Genomic DNA, 17,660 nt, shown 5'->3' on the forward strand with positions numbered 1-17,660 from the left:
TGGAAGAAGTCCTTACATGCTGGATCTGGAAAACCCCTGGTCTTTCACATCTAAATAGCAACAACACTTGAGGCATTCTAAGGGATGACCTTAAAAATTGCAAGCACCAACTCAGACTATGGACCACTCACAGCTGTACATTACATCTTCATTTCTAAAAATTATATGAAATCTGGACCATCAAAAACACTGCTTGAACTGAAGTATTTTTGATATTCATGTACAGTAATTGCATCTCACTCCTGATTTGAAGGATTAAAAGCACTAATGTGGTCGTTAGGGGATTTCATCTGTTTAAAGTCAGAAACACTCAGAATCCAGGGATGGGGTGAAGGATGAGGAAAAAGTAATACAATCACCTTTGCTTGGTGCTTGTTTTGTGCATAAGGATTAACACATTTCCCAGTTTTCTACCCAAACTACAATTTCACAATGGCGCAAAAAAAAAAAAATAAAGCCTTTGGAAAACAGTGAATGACTTCTTCATGACTAAGTATCTGGTTTATATTTGGAAAAACAGGAAATACATTCTCCTGATCAGCCCTTTTACCTACTGCCAAAAAAATGAGAGTGCAGCTTTACAACCAAAGCAAGCTGTTATCTACTCCTTTTATAATTCACTCCAAACCCCTACATTAATGCAATATTGCAAATGAGCAGTTAAATGCAGAAGAACCGAAAAAAGCAAATGATGAGTCCCTCTGGCCTGTGCACACATCCTACAGATTTCCTATTGTGGACCATTCTTACAATAATTTTTCCCAGAATGATTTAATCTTACTAAAACCCAAAACTAAATCCTATATAAAACCACACATACACTAAGTAGGAAATATCATCTCTTCCTAGCAAATTCTCTAAGAAAATGTACTTTTAAAACTTCTGGTGGCATGCAGTATCATTCAGCTCATACCCTTTCTACTTACAAAATTCAAGGTTATCATATATTCCAGCTATTTTAAGCATGTTCTCATTTTTCAAAATCCTTTTTTTTTTTCCTTCCAACATAAAATATCCATTTGTCCTGGAGAACAGCTCTCGCACCTTACTTAATGCACAGTCACTACACAGATGGCATATGTATGTGTAATTAATGAAAAAAAAAATCTACATATCAAATCTATTGCATATACACCAAATAAGTGCACAGTTCATCAACACAAAGTAAATGCACAATATTTAGAGTGCTTCAGATTCACTGCCCAGGTACAAGCCATATGGTCAGCCCTACAAAAACTTGACTCATTAGACACCAGCTATCAAACATGGATGCTTGCCATGCAACTGGAACAAGCATTTTATCAGAATTGGTAAGAGATAAAGGCCATGGAATCTTTAACACTCTTGAGTGACAGATGATTGATCCAGTTCCATGTTCTCTGCCAAGCAGGGAGGAATTCCCCAGAGAAGGGAGACATTCACATACATGCAAGGAACACTTTCATTCTGACTTGAAGCAGGCAAGATCAAAAGAACATTCAAAATCTATAATTTGGAGGAACAGAAATTAGAAATTTTCCCAGGTCTGAAAAATACAAGAAGTGTTTTAATGAAAATACAGCACAATAGTTAATGTATTGTGACAAGGCAGAAAACACTCACTTCCTAAGACAGGGCACCTGAACAAACATTTATTATCCCAACCCAAGAACAACCAAAGAGTTCCAAAGTTTATATGCTAATGTACCTTACTTCAAAGATTTCCTTAAGCTACATCAGAAGGCAAAATTTCTATGCCTAGAATTTTAGCACTGAAGAAAAGGGGGCTGACAAACTGTCATGCTGTCAAAAGGAAAACACACTGAGAAGTGTTCAAATATGCAAAACCTTTATTTTTCTTGAAATCAACTATTGCCATTTTCTGTAATTGCAAAACCTGTACCCACATGAACTTTGTTCCCATGTGACCTGGTAAAAATTTCTGTTTCCTAAGATACTCCTTGATAGCCACTGCTCCCCCTTCTAAATTACTCCGTGTTACCGGGTGCTTGCAAATCAGGAATTTGATCTGCTGGCACCTGGCAAAAGAGAGACACAGCTGAAGCCTTACAGAGAAAAGGTCCTGTGGCAACATGGTTTACTGGCAGAGGGCTTGGGTCACCTGCTAGGACTGTCAGAAGGTCACATGAAAGAGGATTTTAAAAGTGAACAGAATAAAATGAGAGAATCAATTTCACTAAATACACCAGCTTCTGTAGGACTGCTATCGGTGTGGAAAGTCAGCATGTTTGGGGAAAAGGAGTGTGCAAATTGGAGAGAAGCTCAGTTGGCTGTGGAAGGGAGGAAGTGTGTTTCATGGTAGTTACAGCTTCTTCCTTCCCCCAACTGATCAAGATGCAAATGACCAGGAGGACAAACAGGCTGGGATGTAGGGGTCTGATTTCATTCCCGTGCAGGAAACACAGGGACAAGTGTTAGACATCCAGGGCAGGGACACCAAACACTTGATTCTCTTGATTTCTGTGTGGGGCTTAGACGAGTTACAGCAAGTCTAAAAATAGTGAAGCTAAAGATAAGAAAAAGAACATGCTTAGTAATGCTACACTCTTTTTCAAGGGGATTGGGCACAGTGGTTATCAACATTACAAGATAGACATGATCTAACAACAACATTAAGGCATTAAATTTCTAACTCATAGGTTACACAAAGACAGAAGCGGCCTTTCTCATCACACACTGATAGACTTGCACACTGTACCAGAAGATCAAGAGAATACATAGCTACCACAGGAAAATGAGGTACCATTTGGTCACTTCTCACTGGGAATAGCTTGGCACTGACAGAACGTGGCATAACACTGATCCAGGAAATATTTTCAGGGGATTCAGCTGATACAGAAGCAATCAACAGTTCTTACATTAATGCTAGACATCATGGATTTATGTGAAACAGATTTAGGGAAACAAAGCTGGTTTCATCCTCTGATGAGCACAGCCAATCTATCAGATTAAATAAGGGTTAACAAATTGAGAACATCAATATTTGTGTGCCATTTCACTTTGCACTATCCAAAATTCTGATCAAAAAAGTTGATACTAAAAAGACCTAATAAGCACCATTCAAAAGACTGGATGATTTCAGACTCATCACCAATGTAGATCCAGGCTCTACCAGTAATATCTGTATCAAGTGACCCTCTGCACAGCACTGCTGACATCAAAATCAACTTAGAAATTTGTGTTCCACCTTTAAATGACACCTTAAAGTCAGAGAGAACACAACAAAAACTTATAGTAAGCAACTGAAAGTCCAATTTATTTAACTTAGAGAAGTTCTAGAAACAGATTTCATTGCAGTTCCCAAGTGCCTCCTTTGGAAGAAAACACCAATCTTATTTCAGCTGATGAAGGTATAAAAAAACCCCTCAGCTATGGACAGATGTTCCAGAAAGGATGATTATTCATTGGTCTAAATTACCAAGGCCAGGAACGTTGAATTCTTCAACTCTTGATATCAAGAGATAAAGTATCAAAAACCTTCCCAGAATACATATAATGGCAAAGTGTGAATTTGGAATAATCACATAAAATTTATTGTCTTAATACAGGGTAAGCGCAAGAAATGTGATGGCCTGTGACATGAAGGAGAATCAAACAACTTTTTCAACAAACTCTTCTGTCTTACTTTCTTTGATTGTACAAATGACACAAAAGAAAAAAAGAAGGAAAAAACCCAATGGTCTTGAAGGTAAAAAGTAAGAACTTTAGGCAACAGCTCTATTTTTAACCTTTAAAAAGAAAGCTAACGTTAACGTTGCCTCAACAGTGAAAAGGTTTTACTTATACTAATAAACGAGGAAAATGCACACCATTCTTCTCTTTCATTTACAGCAATGTCTCAAATACTTACCAACTGCTTGACTTGCTGTTGCTGATCGGAGGAGAATGAACTAGATGTGCTCGGTACAGTACAACATGAAACTGAAAACATTATCCTACTTGAATGTCAAGTTTGCTTTGGTAGTACATGAGTGATATGAAGCCAGGGGAAAGGGAAAAAAAGTCAGCCACAACAGAAATCCCCAAGACACTTAGGGAAAAAACAACAGCTAAAATGAGCAATTGATCTCAGGGAAGATATCCAAGTCAAATTTAATCATATGTCCAGCAAAAGCAAGCAAGTCTCAGGCAAAGTGGATTACCTTTGCAAATGAGCAAGCACTGAAATGAGAGTTTACTCAATTCCTTTACCTACTCACAATAATACAGCTTGTGGAAATACAGCTTGGAAAGGAGCAGTATTGATAAGAAAAAAAACACAGCAGGGGAAGACCTTAAAACCAGACAGGAAGACAGGTGGCAGTGTAAACTGGTAGAAAGGCCAGTACTGGATAGGAAAAGATCAGAAATAAAATATTGCATGGCTCAAAAAGTTTAGCTGTAGAAACAAGTTGTTCAACCAGATTAAGTAGGAAGGTCAGAGCAGAATTACTAGGGCACTTCACTGCCTTCCCTTCGATCAAAACCACACAGGGCTTGTCAAAGTTTGTACAATGCCTTTTGGATCACATACAGGATAAACAGCTTGCCAGGCAAGTGTCTCAATAAAACAAATCTTGCTGTGCTTCTCTTTGTTCAACAGCACCGCCTGCATCAGGTGCTGGAAATGCTCTCAGAAATTCCAGAAAAATTTAATCTTCCAGGACAAGAGTAACACCCTCATCACTAACCACTGAAACAAATCACGCCAAAAAACAAGCAAAACGGCCAAAAAATACAGAAAAGCTGTAGTGTCAATGAAGCCACACTTAAATGTGGGACCTTTGCCCTGCACAAAGTAAAATGCCAAATCCCTTCCAGCTGGTGTGATGCAGACATAATCTACTACTAACTCTGATACAGCTAGTAATGAAGAGAGTCTATAAGGAATAAAAACATGAAGAATGAGAAAATTATTTCTGAAAACCAAATAAACTCAGATGAGCTGGTATCCCAGTGCTGGAGGAAAACGTTGCCTGTGCAGGTATCTTGAAAAATGGTTTTGATTTTGAATAACTTGAGTGGCCCACAACTACGTCACTTCAGTCCTTCATGTCATAACCTTTACTGAGCAAGCAATATATAGCCATTTCTTCATGGTCCACTTTTACCTCTGTATATGACAGTTCACTACACATGAGGAGCTTGTAATTACTATCAGCATCTGACCTGATTCACTGAAGAGCAAAATTACTGCGTTTGTGAAAATACCATCTTTATACATACACTAGCCTTTTTAGCAGATGGAATATTTCTTTTCACTTCCTGAATTCAGTAATAACCCGCTTTTTTTTTTTTACACAGACTACTTTGCAGTCTTAAAGGTTCACACAGAACCCAGACAATATGTTTCTTTATAGGCATACTCAAAGTTTTCTGTATGAACTTGGTTAACAGTCTGCATAAAGTGTCATATAATAACAGTACTTTGGCCAGAACTGGCAGCAGGACAATGTCATGCTGGAAGAGAATCAATCTAAGGAAAACCAGGGGAAAAAAAATCATGGTGTGCATTGATGATAAATTCAGAACACACATGAAACTGGCACTGAAGATCTCAAGCAAAAGTTCTGATTTATGGTTACACTCCGCCAAATAACATCTCAATTAGCTCTAGGATAGCCCAAGCATTACATACCTGAAAGGCAGCTGTGCTTGTCCTTTATCATCTCATAAAAAAAAAGTTCCAACCTAGAAACTCATTCACTGGTTGTCTCAGTGTGCTCCGTGTCCAGGTTTGTTCACTCACTGTCACTGCAGCTCACACAAACTGAGCCTTACAAAAGCCACCTTGTCCACTCTGTCAGCGTTGCTCCATCAGATGAGCACACAAGGGAACTGACGTTCAGCTTAGCTGCACTACAGGATTTCCCTGGTCCAAAACTTCAAGTAATGTTTTTGCGCTTTGGCATAGATCATAAGAAACAATACACATCCAAATCTAAAATCTCTTGTGAGAAAACACTAAAGATGAAGAAATGCTTTACAAAAAGCATTTTTGTATTATTGAATATTATTGAATTCATGGTACTGACAAAACTCTGGAAAATTGCACTCCTTGATAGTGCTCTCAAGTTTCAGCAATGTACAAAGAAATCATTTTCGCCTTCTAATCTTGTGGATTAAATATGCTTGAAAAAAAAACTGGAGCAGAAAAGAGACCCCTCACTTTATAATTTACATATTAAAGAGGACTTCCTGCCCTGAGCAACTGCTTCCTAAATATTGTTTTAACAAAATTCGTCATTTTAAATGCTTAGGTTATGATGTTTGCATCAAAATAAATGGTTCCCAGTGCAAAAGCTGCCATACTTATGAAATATGGGGACAGATGTTTCTATAGGAAAATAAAATATTATGGAAATCTGAAAACAATGAAAAAATTACAGCCACCACAAGTGAATACCAAGAAATCTGCAAAGTCTGTTTTCTGTGGACAAGTCTTCCTGCTATTACTAAACTTTTTGCACCTTTATTCTGTGAAGACTAAATGATCCAGAAAAACCTGAATAAAATACCATTCATTCTTAATTTCTGAGAAAAAAAGAAAAAGTCAAGATTTCTTTTTTCTAATTTTTAAAATTAGCTACAAGTGGAAAGCACTATGAAAAAAAAAAGAAGCCAGGTTTTCTGCTTATCTGCAAGTAGTGAAATCTCTATACACTTTCGACATATATTATAAATATATTCTTCTGGCATGCTGCTCAGCAAAGACTTAACCAATGTAATTGTTCTAGATGTCAAGAGATTTAAAGGCATAGAGTTCCTCCCAAAATGTGCTCAGCATTTGGCAGAACTGTACTCTACTAATGCCTTTGAATTTATTTTTCCATTGAATCCTTCAGAAGGTAGCAGAAATTATCCAGTTTTAGGGAACACAGTCCATTTGATTTAGGTTCCAAAGGCCAAATTCTGGGCTGTAAGACAAGGGCAGGTGAAAGCCATGCTGCTAAAATTACCTTCCCTTAAGCAAATATACTGAATGAATACCAGTGAAGTCCAGGGAAATGAAAGCACAGGGAAGAAGTAGCACAAAAGTGGCAAAACAGTTCTTGTAGTAACACCAGCAAAAAAAGAAGTACCAGCACTAGTTGACCTTGCTAATAATACACAGAATACAACTCGCTGTCCTTTTACATTTAATTTTACTGCAGTCCAAGTGTTTAGTACGTTCTTCAAAGACAATCATTGCTCACAAAAAACATAAGAAAAGAGATTTAGATGCTTTGCTGTTCACAAGCCACTTTTGACTTAATATGCTTACCAAGATACATGAATAAAAGACAAATTCTAGCACAAAATCAATTTATTCTAACAAGTTCTCCAAGTGGAAATAATGTCTGACCTTGTTCTTGGGTTTAGCTTCTTAATTAATACTACCTCTAGGGAGACAATAATAGTCTAAGTCCTGCAACATTAATTGTGATGTGCTAAGCATATGAGATTATCTTTTAGAGTTGTATAACATCTGCTCATTGATGCAACTATCCATGAAATTATTTCTTCATTAAATGAGTACCCTTCTCAAAAAAAGCCCACAATGCTGAAGAAGTCTTGCTCTTACTACAACATCTGTTAAAAAACTGCTCCTCCTTGAAAACAAAAAAAACCTCTTTGGAACAGAGGGGTCTCAGAACCACTGCATTTTTAGCATCTGTCACCTCACATGAAGCACTCCTACAAGCACCACACTTCCCAATGAAATAATTGTTTAAAAATGAAGAAGATTCCAAGTAAATTTTTGCCTGTACATAACCAATTAAATAGTGTTAACAGAGAAGAGGTTAAATTCTAACATAAATTCCTTTTTTTAATCCAAATTTGGGAGTGGGAGAGAGTCAAGGTAGTTGGTAAAAATGCTACAACCATATCCTAATTGTCCTAAGTTAAAAACAGCTGTCTCCCACCCAAGACCCAGTTAAGGAAAGCTGGTGCAGTACCAGCCGTGCTAACTACTTGCAAATATTGTCCCTACACACCTTCCTCACAGACCTTTCCAGATGAGAAGTCTCGTGCCCAATATGTATCCATAGGATCAGATAACACACCAAGGCAGAAAGAAAAGCGCCTGAAGTGTTTGAAATCATGTATCTGCTCCAGCACAAGTCACTAACTCAAAACACTGGAAAATGAGAGCATGACGCCTGGGAGATCTTGAGTTGCCATTCTCTGGTGGAGGCAAATTTCAGACAGAACCTTACCTCACTTGCAAAATGGTGCATTTTCCAACTTAAAAGAATTGCTATCTTTTAAACTAAAAGTGCACTAATAGGCTTTCAGATCCATCTGTGAGCAATCCATATTGACAACATTTCAGACACTTCTTAGGTTTGAAGTGAGAAAATGGAACTGAGGAGCATCCGGCCCCATCCCACCTCCTGCCCATCACCTCGGCTCCATGCCACCGGCAGAGCTGCCTCCATTACTGGAGCAGCTCATTAGTAAGAATGAGCACCCACAAGTGGAGGAAATGAGGCAGAAACTAATCTTCACCACCAAAAAGTGGCTGTGGACCAGTATCCAGGAGTGGTATCCTCAGTATCTAAACTGCTGCTGGGCATGGAACCCTGTTCTCCTAATGATACTTTTCTAAAGTCTAAAGATACTTTTCATGCTTCTACAAGTAATTATCAAGAAGCAAACGGGATTCTCTATGGAGTGCAGCATGATTCATACTAAGAATGAAGGTTAAAAAGAATTAAATATTCTAAGACAGAGAGAAAAAGAAAGCAGATTCTTCTAATTGAAGACATGCTAGCTCCCAATCCAATTCATCTTTTTTCAGTTGCTCATACTTTTATGAAACATTTCTTTTGTCTCATTGCCCAAAGGAAAAATGCTACTAAATCCAGCTAACATGCATGTATGTATTACTGACTTAAAGGCAAATGAGCCACAAAAGTGCTTTCCAACTAAACCAGATGAGATTAGGACACTTTTCAGACACGTATTGTTAACTTGCCTTTGGTTTATTTAGATTTTCTCTGGATTTAAAAATCAACTCTAAATCTAAGAAAATTAATTCAGATAAATTAAAACTTAGAAAGCTCTCAATTCCACAGTCCCCTGAAAACATTAGCAGATTATATTTTTCATTCTTCCAGTTCCTTAAGAATCTCCAGCTTCATGATGAACACCTGTATATCCAGCTATTTCAGTAGTTAATGCCTCAGGGCGGGGGGGAGCAAAGCATTCTTCAAATGCAAATTTTGGTCAAAATTTTTACTTTTTCAAGTGCAAAATCTAAATGAGCAGTATAACACTATAATTATTGCACTGTTATTTTACAATGCTAAGCTGGTATTCACATACTCAGAAACCTGCTGAATCAGTCACTAACTTTTGCAGTTCTGGCATTTCAGTGAAAAGAAAGTTACCTAAGAGGCAGGCAAGTCCAAGCTAGGAGCTGAATTTCAGTTTTGAGCCCAAGAGACGAAAGACTGAGATAAAGGTATTCCGAAAGCATAGATATGAACATCAGTTTGTTCTGTAGCAGTTTCCTTTATATGCATTTTACGTCTGGGACCTTACTGATCTTGAAACTACACAAAAATAAAACATCAATTTTATATTAGGTCAACTGAAAGAAAGCTACATACATAAGTGGAAAGATCTAAAGTGATTTTTGTGCTTGCTTATCTATCCCGTATGTCCAGGATGCCAGAACCAGAGTCCTCACAGAGAGGGTAATAAAAAGCAGAAAAATTAACCTCAAGGTAGTTTATATGATCTTCTACCCAACTTCATTTTCAAGTTCTTATGCACTGTGCATTGTAGAAAAATAAACAAACACTTTAAGCTGATTAAAGAACAAAATCACACCTTGGGAAAAAAAAAAAATCAGGCTTAGCATTGACAAGAGAAGACAACAGAAATGAACAGGAAGCTGTAAATACTTAGAGCCACAGGAATCTCTCTGCAAGTAACAACTAAAATAAGCCACTTGAAAACCTGCATGTGTATGTTTACTGTATTTCCTAGCCCTTGGGCACAGCAGTATGTTAAGATACATGCCTTTTCTCAGCACATGCAGCATCTCAAAACACTTGATATCAGATACAAATTGTACACACTGCCGCAACAACAGCCAAGAGACAGAAGGATGGGGAACCAAGAACAACTGTTTCAAATGTACGGCCAACTGACAGCTTTTAAATCACTTTGTTGCTACTTTTGCCAAAAAACAACCAAAAACTGCATCAAAGCTGTAGCAAAAGTGTGCTGAAATACAAGTAAAGCCCCCGACCACCTGAGTATCCAAGTCTGGATGTCTCTGGACCTGGGGATGACTTCTGGTCCAGCCTATCAGGCCTAGGAGCGGTTTGAGTAGTTTTAAAAGCACAAACCAACAATATTCATATTAAAATGCACATACATATCTCCCTAAAAAACCACAGCCAGCTACCATACCACTAGCTTTCAGCTCAATGAGAGTCCAAATATGCCTAAATTTTGACAATGCACCATCTCGAGGTACACTTCCTGAGGCTTTCCTTACTTTCTGCTCATGTAGCTATTACTGTAACATTCTTTGTGTTGTAAGTTTTACGCTCTGTATCTGAGAAGAAAAGAAATAACACTTTGGGTGGTAAATATGGATCACACTTGCACTGGGACCAAGTCTTCTTCCTGGGCAGAGATGGAAGGAAAGAGGGGCAGAAGCCTGGAGCTCTCCGGTCCTATACAGCAAACAAAAGCATATTTGCTAACCCAGAAGCAGGTTCCACAAGTGCTACACATGCACAAACTCATTGGGGAGGGCAAGGGCAGCTCTACAGAAGCATGCACCTGAAGCAGAAAATACCTGGGCACATCTGACAGAGAACAAGCTCAGCTTGAGCAAGCATTCAAATGCTTGCTGAGTGTAGGAGGTATTTTTAGCTTTCTTTATAAACTGAAAAGAGTAGTTCCCAAAGCTTGGAAATGGATTATTTAATTTCGTTTTATTTTTCCTGGCATTTTATTGCAAACACTCTTAAAACTGTTTTCAGGTTAAGAAAAACAAGCGAAGGGAAAATGCACAGGTTAGAGTTCAATCTTCTTGAAATTCAGCCCAGAATTGCTAAGTGTTAATCTCTGGAGGAAAAGCAAACTAATTCTGTAAGAGTGGCTCTGATTTTAGGCCATACGACCTGTTTCTCACATCTCTCACAGATTTCATATAGTTTTCAACAATCTACTGTTTGCACAAAAGCCCAGGAAGATTTTGTTCATTAGATGTAATAATTGCATCAAGCTCTCTTATCTCTTAATAAGCTTTCAAGGGCACATGCCAATAGCAGCAGTGCTGAGAAACTGGTTACTGACCTAATGTGGTTACAGCAGCTGAAATTTTGTTTCCTCCAAACATAAGCAAAAACAATATGTTAATAACTGCTTAGAAAAGACAGTAACCAAAAATGGGTCTTTTCACCTTTTTCAACTGGTCAATGTTTCTTAATCCCCAATAAAGTTGTTCAAGTGTATAACAGTGTCATCAGTGGCATTTCGTGAACCCATGTATTTTGAAATACAGGCTGTATATCCCATCTCATTTACCAAGTAATTTCTGTACATGCTTAGTACATCACAATTCTGTGTGATACTCTCCATTTAGTATTTAAACACTAAATGGAGTAAGGTCTGTCTCTAACTGACATTGATCGTTATAATTCGCTTAGATTCACCGGTGGGGAAAAACAGAAGAAAAATTTTCTTCTTTTTTCACTAACCTGTTTAACCTTCTGTAAAACATACTCAGCGTTATTGTATTTGTTGCAACATTAGAACAGGTATTAGAGCAGATGCTTCAGGAAGCTACACTAATAATTCACCTGTATACACAGGCAAAAATGCCAGGGGCTTTGGTCCCTTTGGATACCTCTGGCTCCACAGTTCAGGCTCTTTATTAAGGTGTCCCTTTTAGCCTCTCTTGCATGGACCACCACTGTGATCCTCACTCCCTATCTACCCTCAGCCTAGGAAAATACAGTGTTCAAACCAAAGGCCCCTCACCCTTCTGAGTTATATATTCTTCCCTTTAAAAACACATTTCCCTACTTTTAAGGCTGCTTTAGCTCCCAGCTCTCCAGTGGGGAAAAGCCCTTCAGTGTCTCTTGGCTGAGCAGCAGGTGTAACATGCCGTGTGCCCCTCAGGTCTTAATGCTGATGAGGGAACTGGCCAAAGCCCACCATGTTTAAACCTCTTTGGACTTCCTCTTTTGGTGAGGCAAAGCAAGGCATGGCATCCCTCCCCTGCCCCACTACCTGTGAAAGGACTCAGATTCTCAGGCTGCTGAAACCACTGCTTTTTCTTCTACCTACCTTCACCCCCCACAAAAAAAAAAATAAAAAAGGAAAAAGGAGAAAAAAAAACACATAAAGATGAAGATAATGAAATGAGGGCTTCCCAGGTCAGTGGAGCACTTGCATAAGCAGTCATATCCCTCTGAAACAATGGCAGGATCAGTGGAAGATGCATGGACATGAACATCTTACAAAGCTGTGCACCGGGGCCACTAGCAACCTCCCCCAACTCAAAATGGAATAGGTGAGAGAGAGAATCTCTGGCCAGGATTGCCATAGCCTCAAACAACATGCCACAACAAGTGGTAAAAAGGACTGTACAGTCTGACCCTGCACTGTGCTGGGAATTGACATCTTGTACAGTGAAGTGCAAGAGCTTCTGCCTTTCTGGGCAGGGCTTCCTGGAAATAAGGGTGTGCTGGCACCATACAGCACTTCTGCAACAAGCCTCCTACATATGGCACACACTTATGGAGGCGCTGGCCCATGAAGATGAAATGAACATCCTCAAACAAAAAAGTCTATGACAACATTTATACTTCACGCAGGAACTGCATTTAACTTGAAATTTGTTAAAATGACATGCTGCTATACAGTTTTCTAAAGAGACATATAAGCATGAAAATTCCTGCTTAACATGGAGATGAATAAATATTACTCTTGCTAAAACAAAAGCAGGATAACAATAGTGATTTCATTTCTTTTCAGATAAAGAAGAGAGGATGGTTCTATTTTAAGAGGACTTTCTTTAGAAGTCAAAAAGCACAGATGACCTTAAGTATATTTATTATTACTTTCCAGTACACCTAAGGCCCTATCTTTCCAATTAAAAATAAATATTGTCACTCTAGTTCACTGCTATCATACCAGGTATTTCCCCCCCTCCATGATCACTATCCTTTTTCTGGTTTGTTTTTTTTTTTTCCACCCTTTATAGCCCCAGTGCAAAAATACAACTGATGTAGAGAGTGGCCACCGTGCACAAAGCCAGGACTGAATCAGATTCATGGACCTGATCTCCTGCACTGTGGTGCCTTTCTGAAAGGCAGCATGCAGCTCAGCCTGCAATGTTATGCTTGGATGCCATACAGGTCTCCAAAGGACAAAAAAAACAACCCACCTTGTTTTCATTCCAGCCGTGTTTACATAAAGGCTCTAATGATCCCCACCAGCAGGTTATTTCTAACCCCTGGCCTCCTTCCCACCCCCATGAGCCCCTCTCCAGCCAGCCCCCATGGTAACAACCTGCCATTCTCCTCAGCAGCAGTGGTTAAACATCTGGCTGTAAACTGCCATTGCCACACGCTTCAAGCCCTAACTATTTATCCTAGCTGGAGAAGGAAGGCAGAAATGGTTAATTGCATCTAAATTCAACTCTACTGGCACGGCAGTTTTTGCTACAGCATCACTTGGCATCTAGGCAAAACCAGGCAACAACCCCATTTCTAGCTGAAGTTATGTTTGTAGTGAATTAGCCAGTATTTATCTGATTCTAACATAGGTCACTGAACTTCACCCAGCTTTTCATCATAAAACAGAGAGAAGTACAACCTGGCAGTCTGCAGTTAGTTGCTTACTTGCACACCACTCACAGCCCTAGAGAGAGAGCCAAGAAGTGTGATTCCTAGGACCTCTTCAGGGCAGGGGCCATGGTTTTATTTTTTATTGTAAAGACTCCCAAACAGTCCAGCAAGGAGGTCCTTGGACGGCTGCTCTAGGCAGTGCATCAGCACAAATGATCAACAATAAGAAAATGCAAAGCAATCCCTCTTTCCACATGCCCTGTCACAACTCTGCATACTCAGCCAGGAGAGCTAGAAGTGCAGATTTAATCAACACAAAAAGACTTCAGCCAACTGACGAGATCTGCTGCGGCTTCTGCTCATCACTCAGCACATGCCCCACAGAGCAAAGAAGCTCTTTCAAATACCACTTACAACAATGTACTTGACATTTCTAAGTATGCATGACAACATGCTGAACAATAAGGCACATGATTCTGATTTTAGTTTTAAGTTTTAAGCCAGTTTTAAGCACTGTTTGTGTGCCTGACTGAAGCCCAAGGGAATTTCACCGTGTGTCTTAAGGCCACTGCATGTGGCCCTTGACCCCTCAGGTGACAACTGCACAACACCTCTACGTCTGGGAGAAGCAAAGGAAAACACCATGTTCCATGTGCCTTGACTTTTGTAGCTTGGCTTTGTCTATTTTATGCAATATTAAAGTGGCAGAAATCATTAGGAGAATGCACTTGAAAGAAATTTAAACTCATGAAAATAAACGCCTGATTTTTTAACCCAAACTTCAGAAAACAAATGTACTTTTTTCATTTCCTAGAACAGCAATCATGTGGGGTTTGGCATTGTGGTCTTTGGTTTGTTCACTTGTTTTTTAAAACTTTTTTTCCCATCCTCATAGTTGAATAAGATGAAATCTGCAAGGCTATTTTTATTCAACTTTCCCCAGCAGTACTTAGAAAGCTGGCTGTCTCTCGTCCCTGAGCAGCTCGCGTCAAACTCACTGGAAGCCTGGGATCCAGCTGCACAGCTAGAAGATTTCTCATCAGCATCACATTTTACATGTAGATACTACAGACATAAACAATTCCTGACCACTATCCAAGCCCAGCCTGTGGGCCTACTCTAACCACAGTCCCACATATAAGTCTATTACTGAACATATTAAATATTCACACAGATGACATTGGTAATTTGCTCTTAGATTAAAACATGGTTTTAGGAGGTATTTGTAACAGAAATCACCTTTCCAGGGCTTTTAACTTCACAGTAGGTTTATTTTTATGCTTCTAGTCCATTAACATAGAGCCAAGGAACAATCTTGTGTTGTTTAATTTAAAAGCTATTAACTTTTCATCTGAAATTAATGTTTAAGATTATTAAGATATGAAGCAATATAATAATAGCTATACCTGCAAAAATCCAGAATTCTTGCACACAAAACTGCCTAAGTCACTACCCTTTCCTTCTAACCTGTTGGTGGTAAAAGCTTTGGGCCAGTATATCTGGCTTGGGTGCAAACTGTCACATACGTACTTGGTATTGTCCATGAACTTGCAGCAACAGTATCATCCCAGGAAGGGATGTAATGGTTCCAGCCTTTTCGAGGGAACAGAGCTCGTGCTAGGACATAAAACATCCCCTACTTTTGCCTCATGCACAAACACAAGAGCCATCTACTTCACATACCTGTTTTACCTTCACTACAGTCTTTTCATTCACCTTTACATGTTCCTGATAGGCGTTAATTTGTCACATGACATTGTTGGAAGGTTGTTGGATGAAATGTAAAAAGAATCTCACACATTTTATGCTCTCTGTAAGTTATAAACTTATTAACTGCTCTTCTGATATAGTTTGTCTATGACAACATGCTTGCTCAGTATTATTTTTGGCTTGGATCACAGCATTACTTGTATATGCTTCTTTTTTTAGTGCTTATTAGATTCAAGAACTGAGGAGGAAAGTAATTTCCTCAGCAGAAGCCTCCAAAATTAGAGAATGTCCTCAGAGTAAAAACCTCAGCTTTTTTGAGTCCTTGTTAAGTGCAAGTCTTATGCTAAGGCAAGGGAAAGGGAGGAGTGAACTTGGCTACCATTTAGTTAAAAATTTATTTCAAAATCAGTTCATATCCCACTGGATATCCCATTTCCACTGTTCTTCTAGGGAAAATAGGTGAGGGACTGAGAGACTTAGCATCCCCTCATGTCTGTTCTGAACAACTGCTAGAAAGCCAGCAAGAAGGAACGCTTTAGAGATCAGAAGAACTTATGGTCTGATGTGCAACTATTATGCCTATGGCAAATGAAGATGATTTATGGTTGCATTTGTTCTTCTTTCTTCATCACCATCCCTCATTTACAGCATACTTCAGCCCTGCTGGAATCCAGCATAATTTCCTGCTAAGCTTCAACAGAAGGATGATCAGGCTATTAATGGACAGCAGTTGCAATGGGTACAAAAGCTACTATAACTCGCACAGATGGAAGCATGATAGTAGCCATCAACAACTTCTACTCTGGAAGATGAAGCCCTCTAGAAATATCTAAAGATTCTCTGACTCTGTGATCCTTTCCCTTCCTTTTGTTTTACTCAATGTGTTTCAAATACAACCTTTTATGTGTTCAAATCTAACTGGTAGCATCTTTACAAAACTTACACCAGCATCTTGATATCAAAACTATTTCTAGCTTTCTATAAAAAGCTTGGATATTTATCATGGAAAATGAAGGTAAAATATAACATGCATGTGTTCTATGCCAAAGAAAACAAGTCTTATTTGGGCTTCATAGATTCAGGAAATGGTTCAAGAACAGCTGAGTGAAAATGTCATTTCTGTGATGCTGCTAAAGCCATCTAACAAAGTTAGATTTATTCCTCTCAAGTTAGGTTACAGGACACCTACTGCATGTTTTAAATAATAAAAAATTTGGTAGGTCTTATAACCCTCCAGTACTCAAAAAAGTCTCTACATTGGGACAGTTTAATAACATTTTATTCTGCACACCCTATATCAAGCCTGTATAGTATTTGCACAGTAAGTTACTATGGGCTAACACAATCACTGAACCAAGCTCCTTAGACTGCATACTCCATATAAAATCTTTGGTTGGAACAAGGGTGAACGTGTGCAGGGTGCTTACTTTCTGTTTGCTTGTATTTCTTTTGCTACATTTGTAAATCTCTCCTTTCCTGACCATCAACATAACAGGAAAACGAGATGAAAGCTGTAGAAGCCTTCAAGATCAAGATACAAGGGATCTTGTACTTTGCATGTCTTTCTCTCCCTAAGACCTCACTGTACAGCAAATCTTGCACATCCAGGGAGAAAATTAAGTGAGATAGTACGTTTTTTTCAGACCCTATAATTAGATGAGGAAGTTTTTAAAATGCTGAGAAGCAGATGTCCTATGAAGAAAAGTGACAGAATGGATTTATGTTTGTTTTCTGGCTAAAACATCAACCTAAAAGCTGTTCTCCTTAAAAACACACACACACACAAAAAAAATTGTCAAGAAATTTTACAATTTGACAAAAGAGTATTAGCATAAAATCTTGTAGCATTTGTTTCTATTTCTTACATGTTTCACTACTGATTAGCTTCCATAACAGTTAACACCAAGTCAATCAAGTTCTGAATCCATTCCACAGGTTTTTTTGTTTGTGGTTTCCTTGATTGCTTGTGGGTTTTTTCCCCAGTTTTTCTTCTCCTGCCCTTCCTTGAAGTACCTCTGATTTTTAATTATACTCATTTGGACATTGTGATGGCTTTCAAAGACAGAAGCAGTAGTCTCTGTCTCATCATGGCCACAGAAAAAGGTTAACTATGTCTGATGTTAAAGACCAATACAAGATTTCAAAGTGCAGCTATGGATATAC

General features: G+C 38.7%; 1 protein-coding gene across 2 annotated transcripts in view; it reads right to left on the reverse strand.

Moving 5' to 3' along the window:
• Positions 1 to 17,660, reverse strand: part of BMPR1B (bone morphogenetic protein receptor type 1B) — a 234,388-nt gene that overhangs the window by 153,933 nt on the left and 62,795 nt on the right. The window lies entirely within an intron of this gene.

Source organism: Corvus moneduloides, chromosome 5, assembly GCF_009650955.1.
Source record: "Corvus moneduloides isolate bCorMon1 chromosome 5, bCorMon1.pri, whole genome shotgun sequence".
In the NCBI taxonomy this organism is placed as follows: Eukaryota; Metazoa; Chordata; class Aves; order Passeriformes; family Corvidae; genus Corvus; species Corvus moneduloides.